This window comes from Mustela nivalis (assembly GCF_964662115.1).
Source record: "Mustela nivalis genome assembly, contig: HAP1_SCAFFOLD_232, whole genome shotgun sequence".
NCBI lineage: Eukaryota > Metazoa > Chordata > Mammalia > Carnivora > Mustelidae > Mustela > Mustela nivalis.
In genome coordinates, this window is record NW_028136404.1 from 165,575 (window position 1) to 178,449 (window position 12,875).

The following is a 12,875-nucleotide window of genomic DNA, read 5'->3' on the forward strand; positions in this document are numbered from 1 at the left end:
GAAGCCATCAAAAGAAATATCTTGCCATTTGCGACGACGTGCATGGAACTAGAGGGAATTATCCTTATCGAAAGAAGTCGACCGGATAAAGACAACTATCATAGGGTCTCCCTGATATGAGGAAGTGGAGATGCAACGTGGGGGGTTGTGGGGTAGGAAAAGAATAAATGAAACAAGATGTCACAAAATAAACTGAGGGATGCTGGGGGGAAGGTTGTAGGGAGAGAATGGTGGGGTTATGGACACTGGGGAGGGTATAAGCTATGGTGAGTGCTGTGAAGTGTGTAAGCCTGGTGAATAACAGACCTGTACCCCTGGGGCTAAGAATGCATCATAGGTTTATAAGAAAATTAAAAAATTAAAAAAAAATCCAAAGGGAACTTTTCAGGAGCCAATAGTATGTAGTGTCTGAACTTACCTGTACTTCTCCATTTCTTCTTCAGTTACTTTCAGATATTTATTGGCGGCTAACAGCTCATTCTTAGTTGCATTCAATTCATACAGTTTCTCTTCTAGCTTCCTAAGATGGGAGAGATATATACATTGTCCAGTAGCCACGGTCCTGAATTTTTGCCATTTATTCTTCTAGCACACCTGATGGCCTATGTTGGAATGTCCCCCCTAAGAGCACAGACTGACAACACAACAGGGAAATGAATGAAGGCCCCATTTAGGGTTGAAGAAACATCGAACTTTTGCTGCTGGCCAAGCTCCCTGCAATCGGGGCTGTCTTTTTACTTGTCTACTTTAATTCATTCACCATGTCACCAAATAATATTGCACTCTGTGCCCTCTTGGAATGCATCTTTGGTTTGAGATGGTGAAGGCTCATTTCAATTCAAAGTGAAAAGCCAAGCCTGACGAGCTACACTCATTAGGATGAATAGGGGCCCATCATTAGTCTCTGTGGGGAGCCCTGATCCTCAGACCAAGGCTGTGCCCCCACATTCAGCCCAAAGGAACTTCCAGAATATGGCTTCACTGGTATGGAAACTCACTCCCACACATCTCTAGGCTTTAGAAGTACAACCCCTGGCCCCTCGTGAAAGATCCTGGTATAGGAAAAGGCCAATCTTAGTGCCGAAAATATGTCCTCAAATAATCCATGTGAACTGTCACATACTCAGGGTGTTATCTCAGTGGAACATAGTTCAGATGTAAATCTGTCAACTCCAGTTACTCTAACTTTATTTAAAAAAAAAAGATTTTATTTATTTATTTGAGAGAGAGAGATCTGAAGTATGCAGAGAGGTAGGCAGAGTGTGTGTGTGGGGGGAAGCAGGCTGTCCACTGAGCAGAGAACCCAATGCTGGGCTCCATCCCAGGGGGACCATGAACTCAACCGAAAGCAGAGGCTCTAACCTACTGAACCACCCAGGCGCCCCAAGTCAACCTTCTTGACCAAAACCAGCTTCATGGATGGTGAAGGCAGCAAATGGTGATGCTTAGAAAGTTTGGTCTGCTGGGCTGCCCTCAACTCTTTTGTTCATGGTGTTCATTCACAAGGTTTCAACAGGACACTTGTCAAGAATCTCATGTAGAAATACTTAGGGACAGACAAAAGCTCTAGAAAGAGAAGGACAGGAGCATCTGCTTCTGGTCTCTCAACCATCCTTCAGCAAATGTCTTCTGGAGCGGCAGTCAGTGTGTGGCTCAGGGATATGGTGTTGAAGAGAGAAAGGTGGTCAGGACATTGGGCCTGCCCCAAGAAGGTCCTGAAGTATGTAAATTAAAATTAAGACTCCTTTCTTTGCCTGAATTGTGTTCTAACAGCAGAAATAAAAGTAAGGAAATATTATTATTATTAAAATTAATATTATTTCAAAGATTGATTTGAGAGAAGGAAAGAGTGAGGGGAGTGGGTCTTTACCAATGAACAGAACCCAAGTGCCTGTGAGAGAGAGAGTGGCCCCCACCCCCGATGTGGGAAGGAATAACACAAAGCTGAGTCTCCAGGGTAGACAGGGAACAGTTTTGCTTTTCCACATGAATGAGGGACTCCAACGTCCTTATCTCTCCTGAGAAATAAAAGGACACACTGGACAAGAGAGCAAACTTGTGAGTGAATGCACCCAATTTCTAAAGGACACATGAAGAAACATGATAATCAGATGGAGAAGAAGGAAGCCTAGGAGAAAGCCAGCCTGGCAGTGGGAGCCAGTTTCCGGAGGACACATCAGTGAATTCTAGAACAGGCAAGTGAATACAAAGTAAATGAACAAGCAACCTTTTGGGGACAGGTTGGAATGCAACAAGTGAAGCTCTCATCCGCCAGCAAAGGTGAGACTTAGTGAAACTGCAGGCTTTGGTTGGGATCCAAGAGACATACACCTAGAAAATCGTGTGGAGGGGCACCAGGATGGCTCAGTAATTATCTGCTTAAAAGTATTTGGTACAGGTCATGATCCCAGGGTCCTGCAATAGAGCCCCACACTGGACTCCCTGTTCGGCGGGAAGCCTGCTTCTCCCTCTCACACTCCCCCTGCTTGAGTTCTCTCGCGGTGTCTCTTTCTGTCAAATAGATAAATAAAATCTCTTGAAAGAAAGAAAGAAAGAAAGAAAGAAAGAAAGAAAGAAAGAAAGAAAGAAAGAGATAGATAGAAAAAAAAAAAAAGAAAATCAGGTGGACAGAAAATACCCTGGCCTTCTAAGGTATTGGGCTTCAGTGAATGATCTCAGTTGTACACCAGATAAAGGGACCCAGTATTGCTGGAGCCCCAGCACACTTTCCACAAAGAAACTTTCCCTGTTTCTGCAGGAAGAGAATTCCATTTTTCTCTCCATGTTCTGGACCCAAGTCTCATACTGAACAAGAAATGGACCTAATGCAGGAGTGGTCAGAGCATGTGATGAGAGTTAAAATGAAAGGGAAATGTAGACTGATCCAGAGGGGATCCACGTATCAAAGTGATTAATGCTGGTACCTTCCCCCTTCTTCCCCAATGAATCACACAATAACATGTGGCAAGTCATTAGAACAGAAAGGAAAATTCAGGTTACACAAATCAAGACAGGAATGGCAGCCCAATTCTACAGAATGCATTTGGCAAAAGTACACAAAGATCCAATTCCAGAAGATCCAAATAGTTGCCACCACGAAAATTCATACAACAATATCTGTGACAACACAGCAATAGCTTACTCTTCTGCAGTCAGTTTTCGGTTTTCAGAGAACTCCACCACCATATCCAATTTTTTCTTTAGCAGGTTCAATTCTGCTTCTTTTGAACACTGGTCTTCCAGGAATGTTTTCCTTTCTGTAAAGGATGAGTTTAATTTTCTATGTTTGTGCCATGACCTGAGAACTTGGTTTCAATGGGGAAAGGAGAAGGGCAACGCTGTGAAGGCAGAAAGGCATTCTCTCCCTGCCCGATGCAAACTCATTGCCACCATATGGAGATTTCATCCCCCAAAACAAGGTACCTTTCAGTTCTTGGTTTTTTGATGTCAAGGCTCTCAACTCTTGATCCGCCAGTGCATCTTGGGCCTTTAAGACAGATTTGAGAAAAGACATATGAGGGCACCTAACAGGACAGGATCATGGAGGGCAACAAAGAAAGCCCTTGAGGCATAAATGGAATAAGGGACAAGTAACGAAACTAGTTCATGTCAAAAAACGCACAAATGGCTTTCTTAGAGGAACTGATATAAAATAATATTCTACTATACATATTGGGCTTGCTATCATCCTTCACTGCTCACGTATTTTGTGGGATTTTCTATGTAACTTGGAGGGCAGCACTGAATGATGTGATGATTACCCAGCTGTGAAATAAACCATACTTCCTAGGCCTTGAAATTGCAAATCTCATCGGGGTGGTCCTAAGTGAAATCACAGTTCACGGTTCAGTAGAGCTTTCTGCTCCCAGATGCCCACGCTCTACTGCGCAAACAGCACAGGAGTACACTGCACTCACCTCACCCAAATAAACCAAAAGCCTCCCAAGCCACATTATAGTACAACTAACACCTAACTTTTACCACATCCACATTCTTAATATTCTTTTCTCTCTGAGCTTGTAAGAGAGCCTGTTTACAATGAAGGGAGTCCTTCAAATTTTCATTAATCTCTTCCACCTTTTTGATGTTCTCCTTCAAGAAAACATATTGAATGAGTAACAGTGATTCATTCCTTGGGGCACCTGGGTTGCACCTGGGTGGCCCAGTCTGTGGAGTGTCTGACTCCTACTTTCGTTTGCCTCAAGTCCTGATCTCAGGGTCATGGGATTGATCCCCGCATCAGGCGAAACACTCGGCACGGTGTCAGCTTGGCATTCTCTCTCTGTCTCCTTCAGACCCCCTCGCCTCACTCTTTCCTTCTCTCAAATCAATCTTTGAAATAATAATAATTTTAATAATAATAATAATATTTTATTACTTTTATTTCTGCTGTTAGAACACAATTCAGGCAAAGAAAGGAGTCTTACTTTTAATTTACGTCCTCCAGCAAGGGAATGCTTATGTTCTCTCTTCGTTTCCACTTGCTTCTTTGCTTCCCTGGCCTACAAAAAATATGAAAAAGAATCAGAAGTCCAAAATAGCATGTTAAAGAAACCTATATCTGTGCCTCTCCTTTTGTGACAAAGAAAGAGGCAGTACTCTACATTTGTGAAGCTTCTCTTACTCAAGGACCATTTCTGGGTTGCATGATATAGATCGATAGAATGAACTACCAGAGGGTAAGTAACCAATATGAAATCACAAAAAAATATTTGAAAGGGTACACATACCTTGTCCTCCCAACTCGCTATGTTTTTTTCAAGATCCCTGTTTTCGTTTTTAAGGTTATTAATCTTCATCTTGATTTGGTCTAAAGTAACTGAAAGGAGAAAAAAGAATTTTAAGATAATTAGCAAAAACAGCGTCATTGAATAATCCCAATATATTAGCACCAGAGTACATTCTCTGACACTTGGGTGTCACTAACTTGCTAGCATTCCCATTGTGCCTGAAGGAAGCATGTTGTAGCAGCATTTGAAACCTAAGACATTCTATATCAGTGAGATTCCTACTTAAAATGTTTTTCAAACATAAAAAAAGAAACAATCGAAAGCTTTCTCATTTTTCTCCCACCTGTAAGCACCATTCTTGGAAAATTCAAACCTTGCATATGCTAATGTCATCGCCAGAGATGTGACCGAAAAATCAAGCATCCTAGCAACTAACATCTCTCTCCTCCAGTGATTCAGATACAAAAGCAGGTCCCTGCAAACAACACATAATGAGCAAAACTATACATTGTTTCTGCTCAGTGGATCGTCTACCTCCAGGTCCTACTTGGAATTCCACACAAGGAAAGCTCAAGATGTCAGGTGAGTGACAACTCACAGGCCTTCGGAAACTTTCTGCTGCTCCCAGATCGCCTTTCATGGACCCCAGGCTGGGGGCTCTGGAGGACCAGTTCTCTGCTATAAACACATTTGGGTACAATCTCCACGTTACAGAGAGTCTTTGGAGGCCCTGGATAATGCACAAGCCTGAGAAGACAAGCTTTTTTCATCACAACAGGAGAATGTTACCCTGCACCCTTAAAGGGAAACAACACTCATGAGGAGACTGATGGCAGCTGCATAACACTTGTAAGGTCTAGAACACAGACTCCTCTAAGAGCCACTTAATTTTCTCATCGTGGGGCACCTGGGTGGCTCAGTTGGTTAAGGGTCTGCCTTCTGCTGGGATCAGGATCCTGGGTCCTGGGATCACATCCCACATCCAACTCTCTGCTCAGCAAGGACCTGCTTCTCCCTCTCTGTCTGCCTCCCACTCTGCCAGCTTGTGCTCTCTCTCTCTATATATATATCTACTGAATAAACAGAATCTCTTAAAAAATAATTCTCTCATCTTGCCTCAAAGTGCAAACTTCTCTTCTCCTGACCCACCATGAGCGCTCTCCTGCTCTGAGACCTCTCTTCTCACCAGAACCACTTCCACACTCACAACAACGAACAACGACATTCAATGGTTTCTTAAGTGCCAGGTGGCCACCCAGGCCGTCAACAGCCAGCACCATGGAATCACCACAATCCATGATCCCCACACACTATACATTATCCCCGCTGGCACAGGCTTTATTCCATTCATTCTCCCCTGGCAGGCAACGACCCCTCCACTTCAGACTTAAAACCACAGTTTACTTCTCTCCTGTGACACACGCTCTGCATGGCAATATCTGCCTTCTTCCCTATGTGTAGCCATTTTGCTAGACTCAGAGAGTTTTCTCCTTTTGACATTTCACCAAGAGCCAGCTCATGGTGAAGTACTCACTCCAGACCTCACGCTGTCATCATCACTTGCCTCCTAAACATGTCTCTGCAAAATTACACCTTGTATTCTCCCTAGTCCCACGAAGAGTTCCTTCTCCTGGTCTCTTAGAGATGGCAACTCCCTCCACACTGTCACTTAGACTCCACATGGGGAAGAGAAGCATTTTCAAGACAAGTCAGTGAGACATTAGAAGTCACCATATTTATCCCTCATCAAATTAAACACACATCAAATACGGGTACTGAGAATTTTTGGCAAAGAAAACTGAAGCCCCAAATCTTACCTTCGTATTGTCGAGGCTTTATCTAAGAGAGGAAGAAACAAAGATAAGCTCGATGACAAAACATATTATTAGTAATAATCTATAGTACAGATATTACCACAATTATAATCCAAAGATATTACAATAATCACTTTGCTTAGCAGCATGAATTCACAGGATTAAAAAGGAAGATAAAATTAGAATTTTTCATGAAGTCATCATTGTTTACAATCAATTTATGATAAAGAGCACAACTTGTGTTTAACTTATTTTTGCCCCCAAATTCTATTCACATAGTAGTCAATGAATGTTCAACCTCTTCAATTTTGACAAGGGATCATGCAGACATTGAAAAGATATCCTTTAATTCATTATTTCCCTAGCTATTTTTTATGCTAGTCACCACACAGTCTGTCATTAGTTTTTGTTTTCTTGTTTTTTTTAAATTTATTTTTTATTTATTTTCAGCCTAACAGTATTCTTTGTTTTTGTACCACACCCAGTGCTCCATGCAATCCATGCCCTCTCTAATACCACCACCCCAACTTCCCAACCCCAAGACTTAAAACCCCTCAGATTGTTTTTCAGAGTCCATAATCTCTCATAGTTCACCTCCCCTTCCAATTTCTCCCAACTCCCTTCTCCTAACTCCCCATGTCCACCATGCTCCACCAATAAGTGAAACCATATGATAACTGACTCTGTTTGTTGCCTTATTTCACTCAGCATAATCTCCTCCAGTCCCATCCATGTTGCTAAAAAACCTGGGTATTCGGGGGTGCCTGGGTGGCTCAGTGGGTTAAGCCGCTGCCTTTGGCTCAGGTCATGATCTCAGGGTCCTGGGATCAAGTCCCGCATAGGGCTCTCTCCTCGGCAGGGAGCCTGCTTCCTCCTCTTTCTCTCTGCCTGCCTCTCTGCCTATTTGTGATCTCTCTCTGTCAAATAAATAAATAATAAAAATCTTTAAAAAAATAAAAAAAAAAAAGCTGGGTATTCGTCCGTTCTGATGGAGGCATAATACTCCATAGTGTATATGGACCACATCTTCCTTATCCATTCGTCCGTTGAAGGGCATCTTGGTTCTTTCCAGAGTTTGTCAACTGTGGCCATTGCTGCTATAAACACTGGGGTACAGATGGCCCTTCTTATCACTACATCTGTATCTTTGGGGTAAATATCCAGTAGTGCAATGGCAGGTCATAGAGAAGCTCTATTTTTAATTTCTTAAGGAATGTCCACACTGTTCTCTAATGAGGCTGCACCAACTTGCATTCCCACCAACAATGGAAGAGGGTTCCCCTTTCTCCACATCCCCTCCAACACATATTGTTTCCCGTTTGGTTAATTTTGGCCATATCTCAATGTAGTTTGAATTTGACTCTCCCTGAGGGCTAGTGATGATGAACATTTTTTCATGTGTCTGATAGCCATTTGTATGACTTCATTGGAGAAGTGTATGTTCATACCTTCTGCCCATTTTTTTATATGATTATCTATTTGGTGTGTGTTGAGTTTGAGGTGCTCTTTGTAGATCCTGGATATCAACCTTTTGTCTGTACTGTCATTTGCAAATATCTTCTCCAATTCCGTGTGTTGTCTCTGTGTTTTATTGACTGCTTCCTTTGCTCTGTAGCAGCTTTTGATTTTGCTGAAGTCCCAAGTTTATTTTGGCTTTTGTTTCCTTTGCCTTTGGGGACATATCTTGAAAGGAGTTGCTGTGGCTGATATCGAAGAGATTACTGCCTATGTTCTCTTCTAGGATTCGGATGGATTCCTGTCTCACGTTGAGGTCATTTATCCATTTTGAGTTTTTATTTGTGTATGGTATAAGAGAATGGTCGAGTTTCATTCTTCTACATATAGCTGCCCAGTTTTCCCAGCACCATTTATGGAAGAGACTGTTTTTTTTTCCACCGTATATTTTTTCCAGCTTTGTCAAAGATTATTTGCCCATAGAGTTGAGGGTCAATATCGGGGCTCTCTACTCTGTTCCACTGGTCTATGTGTCTGTTTGTATGCCAGTACCATGCTGTCTTGGTGATCAGAGCTTTGTAGTAAAGCTTGAAATCAGGTAACGTGATGCCCCGCATTTTATTTTTGTTTTTCAACATTTCCTTAGCGATTCAGGGTCTCTTCTGATTCCATAGAAATTTTTGGATAATTTGCTGCAGGTATGTGAAGAATACTGGTGAAATTTTGATTGGAATGGCATTAAAAGTATAGATTGCTCTAGGCAGTATAGACATTTTAACAATGTTTATTCTTCTGATCCTAGAGCATGGAATGGTCTTCCATCTTTGTGTGTCTTCTTCAATTTCTTTCTTGAGTGTTCTGTAGTTCTCGAGTACAGATCCTTTACCTCTTTGATTAGGTTCATTCCCAGGTATCTTATGGTTCTTGGTGATATTGTAGATAGAATCAGTTCTCTAATTTCCCTTTCTGTATTTTCATTGTTAGTGTATAAGAAATCCACTGATTTCTGTACATTGACTTTGTATCCTGCCACATTAATGAATGGCTGTGTGAGTTCTAGTAGTTTGGGGGTGGGGTCTTTTGGGTTTTCCATATAAAGAATCATATCATCCGCAAAGAGAGAGAGTTTTACTTCTTCATTGCCAAATTGGATACCTTTTATTTCTCTTTGTTGTCTGATTACTAGGACTTCTAATACTATGTTGAACAAGAGTGGTGAGATTGGGCAACCTTGTCGTGTTCCTGATCTCAACGGGAAGGCTGCAAGCTTTTTCCCATTGAGGATGATATTTGCTGTGGGTCTTTCATAGATAGATTTGATGAAGTTCAGGAATGTTCCCTCTATCCCTATACTTTGAAGCGTTTTAATGCATCGGATGCTAGATTTTGTCAAATGCTTTTTCTGCATCGATTGAGAGGACCATGTGGTTCTTCTCTCTTCTCATACTAATTTGTTCTATCACATTGATTGATTTGCAAATGTTGAATCATCCTTGTAGCTAAGGGATGAATCCCACCTGGTCATAGTGGATAATCTTTTTAATAAGCTGTTGGATCCTGTTTGCTAAGATCTTGCTGAGAATCTTAGCATCCATATTCCTCAGTGATATTGATCTGAAATTCTCCTTTTTGGTAGCGTCTTTGCCTGGTTTGGGAATCAGGGGAATGCTGGCTTCATGGAAAGAATCTGGAAGTTTTCCTTCTGCTTCAATTGTTTGAAACAGTTTCAGGAGAATAGGTGTTATTTCTTCTTGGAAAGTTTGGTAGAATTCCCCTGGGAATCCGTCAGGACCTGGACTCTTGTTTTTGGGAGATTTTTGATCACTGCTCCAATCTCATTACTAGACATTGGTCTATTCCGGTTGTTGAATTCTTCCTGGTTCAATTTTGGGAGTTTATAGTTTTCTAGGAATGCATCCATTTCATCTAGGTTGCTAAGCTTATTGGCATATAAACTGTTGATAATAACTTCTGATGATTGTTTCTACTGCCTTGGTGTTTATTGTGATCTCTCCCTTTTCATTCATAATTTTATGAATTTCGCCTTTCTCTCTTTTCTTTTGGGTTAGTGTGACCAATGGTTTATCGATCTTATTGATTCTTCCAAAAACCAGCTTCTAGTTTCATTGATACATTCTACTGTATCTCTGGTTTCTACCTCATTGATCTCAGCTCTAATCTTGATGATTTCCGTTCTTATGTGTGGAGTTGGTTTGATTTGTTGTTGATTCTTCAGTTCTTTAAGGTGTAGAGACAGCTGCTGTGTTCTGGAATTTTCAATTTTTTTGATGGAGACTTGGGTGGCTATGTATTTCCCCCTTAGGGCCACCTTTGCTGTATCCCATAGGTTTTGGACCGAAGTGTCTTCATTCTCATTCGTTTCCATGAATTGTTTCAGTTCTTCTTTGATCTCCTGGTTGATCCAAGCATTCTTAAGCAGGGTGGTCTTTAGCTTCCAGTTATTTGAGTTCCTTCGGAACTTTTCCTTGTGATTGAGCTCCAGTTTCAAAGCATTTTGATCTGAGAATATGCAGGGAATCATCTAAGTCTTTTGGTATCAGTTGAGTCCTGATTTGTGACCCAGTATGTGTTTTATTCTTGAGAAGGTTCCACGTGCACTTGAGGAGAATGAGTATTCTGTTGTTTTAGGGTGGAATGTTCTGTATATATCTATGAGGTCCATCTGGTCCAATGTGTCATTCAATGCTCTTGTTTCTTTATTGATTTTCTGTTTCGATGATCTGTCTATTTCTGAGAGAGGCGGGTTAAGATCTCCTACTATTAATGTATTCATATCAATATGACTCTTTATCTTGATTAACAGTTTTCTTGTGTAATTGGCTGCTCCCATATTGGGGGCATAGATATTTACAATTCTTAGATCATCTTGGTGGTTAGTTCCTTTAAGAATTATGTAGTGTCCTTATGTATCTCTGACTACAGTCTTTAGTTTAAAATCTCATTGATCTGATATGAGAATTGCTACCCATCCTTCTTTTGAGGCCCATTGGCATGAAAGATGCTTCTCCATCCCTTCACTTTCAGACTGGGTGCATCTTTAGGTTCAAAATGGGTCTCTTGTAGACAACATATGGATGGGTCTTATCGTTTTATCTAATCTGCAACCCTTTGCCATTTTATGGGAGCATTTAGGCCATTTTCATTGAGAGTGATATTGATAGATATGTTTTCATTGACATCGTGCTACCTTTTAAGGCTTTCTTCCTGTAGATTGTCTCTATATTTCTGTTCAATACTATTCTTAGGAATTTTCCTCTTTTATAGAACTCCCCCCTTAAGATTTCCTGCAGCGTTGGCTTGGTGGTTGCATAATCTTTTAAGCCTTGCCGGTTTTGAAATCTCTTTATCTCTCCATCCATTTTGAATGTCAGTCTTGCTGGATAAAGTATTCTTGGCTGCATATTATTCTCATTTAGTGCCCTGAATATCTTGCCAGCCCTTTATGGCTTGCCAGGTCTCTGTGGACAGGTCTAATACTATTCTCATGGGCTTTCCTCTGTAAGTAAGGAGCCTCTTAGTGCTAGCGGCATTCAAGAGATTATACCTACAATTATGATTCCTCAATTTGACTATCAGGTGTCTTGATGTTTTTCTGGAATCTATAATCTTGGGTAGAGAACATTTGGCCTCTAGTACATGAATGCTGGTTCCATTCACTAGATTGGGAAATTTTCATGAAGGACTTGTTCCACTATATCTTCTAGACTTCTTTCTTTCTCCTCCCCTTCAGGAATTCCAATAATTCTGACGTTGGATCGTTTCATGGCATCATTTCTTTCCCTGATTCTGTGTTTGTGGTTTCTATTCTGTTTGTTCCAGGCTTCCTCTTGATATTTCTCTCTATCTGTTTGTTTTCCAGATCACTAATTCTATCTTCTGTCTCAGTTACCCTAGGTTTTAGAAAATTTAGATTAGATTGGAACTCACTGAGAGCATTGTGAACATCAGCCCTGGTAACTTTTAACTCTGCCCTAACATTGTGACCATCCTGTCTGTTCCCTTTCAGCACGGCCCTAATCAATTCCGTTTGGTCATCCATGGCTTTCTCCAACCTATCTATTGCCTGGATAAATGTTAACCTGAATTCTCTTTTCGACATATTGTCTATGTTGATAGCCCTTAGCTCTGTTGTGGAAGGTCCATCCTCTGTATTTTTCTCTGTTGGGATTCCTCCTCCTAGTAATTTTGGTGAGAGATGACTGAACAGATGTAGCTGGGTATATCGACCGTGGTGCAGTCAGGGTGCACTCTGTAACACTTCTGAGCAATCAGGATTCCCCACCAAATTGAGAGAAAAAAGACAAGACAAAGAAAAAAATAGGAGATAGAGAGAGACAGGAAAGAAAGGGAAGATGAAAGAGAAGGTTCAGCCCAAATGCGCCCCAAGGAAAGATTTATGAGGTATACAAACAAAAGACAAAAAAAAGAATGATAAAAGTATATAACAAGAGAAAAATATGTAAATATATGCAAATACAGGAATAACCTTGTTGAAAAGAACCCCAAGTGTAAGATTTATATACTATCAGGACAAACACAAAAACACAGAAACACTGGTGGAAGAAAAAGATGGGAGAGTGGTTATAAATTCTCTGTGTGAGCAAGGAAGTTTGTTTTGATCCTTGCTGGATGTAATTGATATCTTTGTTAAAGGACTCAACTTTCCTAGGATAAAGGGATTAAAAATGGTTTACCTCTAGGGGTAGTATTGATTGGGGAATGGGGATTTCTTTGAAGTTTAACTCTATATGAATATTAGAAAATGAAAATAAAAAAGGAATAAACTCAGCTAAACTAAAAATTTTAAAAATTCAAAAAATAGAAGTGCAAAAGAGAAACACAGGTGTATGCAACA